Genomic DNA, 2,640 nt, shown 5'->3' on the forward strand with positions numbered 1-2,640 from the left:
ACGGGTGTGTATGACCACACGGGTGTGTCCTAAGCCACACGGGTGTGTGGCTCTTAAAATATGAAAAATTTTCTAAGTGTTGTGAAATTTTCCAAAGTTCTCAGTTTAGTCCCGTGTAACACCCCTAACTTATATCCAACGCCGGAATAGGGTTACGAGCATTACCAAAAACACACCTCATTCACATAAATTTGTGCAATCATAATCAAAATCCATTTATATCAATCACATTATCCCTTATAAGGTCCTATGATACCTTAAAACATGCTTAGAAGTGGTTCGGGACTAAACCGATAACATTCACAAACTTTGAGAAACTTAAAAAATTTTCAAGCATTTAGGGGTCACACGCCCGTGTGAACAGGTCGTGTGCCTCAAACGGCCACCAAACACGCCCGTGTCACAGGTCGTGTGAAAATAGGGCATACATACTAACTTGTACCACACGGCCGAGGACACGCCCCTGTGCCATGGCCGTGGAAAAACTAGGGAGGTTACTAACTTGGCCACACGGCCGGCCACAAGCCCATGTGCCAGCCCGTGTGCCACACACGACCAATAGACACGCTCATATGTCTAGGCCGTGCCAAACCTTTAGGGTATACTGACTTAATTCGATAGGGTACCCCAGAGGACACACAGCCGTGCAGCATGATTGTGTGTCGCACATGGCTGAGACACACGTCCGTGTCTCTACCCGTGTGGACAAGAATAGGCCATTTGTAAAGTCAATTTGCCACCCTTCTTTCATGCACACGAAACAACCCATATGGTACCATTTCAATACATATTTTAGCAACCAAAACATGTTATTATTCACATATCATGCCATCTATCCACAACCATTTCAACTACTCAATTCCATATTCAAAAACATACCAAATCAATATACCAACATCATCAAAACTTACATATCTCTAAAATGAATTTTCTCACCTTTCTATCAACCAAATTATGCTTCTCAAACATACCAATTCATCATCTATAAATCATACCAAAATATACCACTTCTCAAGTATTAATATATCAACTAATAACTAACCAAATAAGCAACCACTTAGCCATACCAACAACTATGGCAAACATGCCAAAACACATGGTAACTTATAAACATCACATAAATCACTTGTCAACATATAAATCAAGCCAACTCAAATGGCCATACACATCACCATTTACAAGCCAAATCTCATGACTAATATCATGACTCAAAACATACCAAAATGACACTAGCCTATGCATGCCATATACCATATATACAAAGCTTCAAAAGTACCAACGAGATGATCAATAGTGTAATGACATTTTCTCGACAATCCCCGAGTTCGAGCTAGCTTCGATAATCTATAAAACAGGGAAATAACACAAAAAGTAAGCTTTAAAAGCTTTGTAAGCCATATTCAAATAAATCATCACATAACATTTGGATATCAATTCAAATATGCTAAACATAGTTAATCACATTCAAATTCACAAACCTTTCTCATTGAACATATATTCAATATCTTAATCGAGTTCATCAGTTACTTTCCCTTTTCAATACTCGTATGAATTTCGTACGTACCTGAGTCACTTAGCTCATTCACCTATTCTTTCTCGACTTGACTTTGCCCGTTGAACCGATCGAAATCATTAAGGATACTCGGAAATCACATATAGCTCGTACAATGCCATATCCCAAATATGGTCTTACATATTATCACATATCGATGCTACTTTCCTGGACAGGGTCTTACACCAAATTGATTAACGATGCCAATGTCCTAGACATGGTCTTATATGTAATCACATCTCGATAACCTAATGTCATGACATCGTATCCTATACTATTCCTAAGGTTCATACGGGACTTTCGGATATCGTAACTCTGTCGATTCTTACTCGTAATTGTTCATTCAACATTTATAACATTTCAATGATAAGTATACACATATAATTTAGTTTAAATGCATTCATTTGTATATGAACTTACCTCGTATTCGAAATAAACGGACGAGGTCAACTATTCGATAACTTTTTATTTCCCCCGATCTAAATCCGATTTATTCGTTCTTGATCTATATACATTCAAAATTAACTATTTTATTCATCAACACAATCAATTTAGTCCACAAACACATATTTAGGCATTTTTTCACTTTAGCCCCTAAAGTTCCACATTTATTCAATTTAGTCTCTATTTTATAAATACACAAAATTCACAAAATTCAATATGGCCCATGCTTAGTCAAATTCTCTATAGCTTCATGATAGCCGATATTTTCATTTATTTCACACTTTTAAACACAACATTTCACATTTTCTCAATTTAATCCCTAATTGACATTTTTGTCAAAAAATCACTTAACAAAACTTTAAAATCTATCATCAAACCTTCATATTTCATCATCAAACATCCAAAAACACATGAATTCATCAAAGGAAACTTTCAAAAATGATCAAAACTTTCAAAAATTGAGTCATGGGCTAGCTAGTACTCAAAGCAATGATCACAAAGATATAAAAATCATCAAAAACCAAGCTAAAACCGTGCCTCAATCAACCTAGAGAAGTGTCGAAATTCAAAAGCTTCAAACCTATCTTCCTTTTCTAATTTTCAGTTGCCAAAGATGATAATTAAACATGATTTTGACTTTTGCT

The sequence above is a fragment of the Gossypium arboreum genome, chromosome 12 (assembly GCF_025698485.1).
Source record: "Gossypium arboreum isolate Shixiya-1 chromosome 12, ASM2569848v2, whole genome shotgun sequence".
NCBI lineage: Eukaryota > Viridiplantae > Streptophyta > Magnoliopsida > Malvales > Malvaceae > Gossypium > Gossypium arboreum.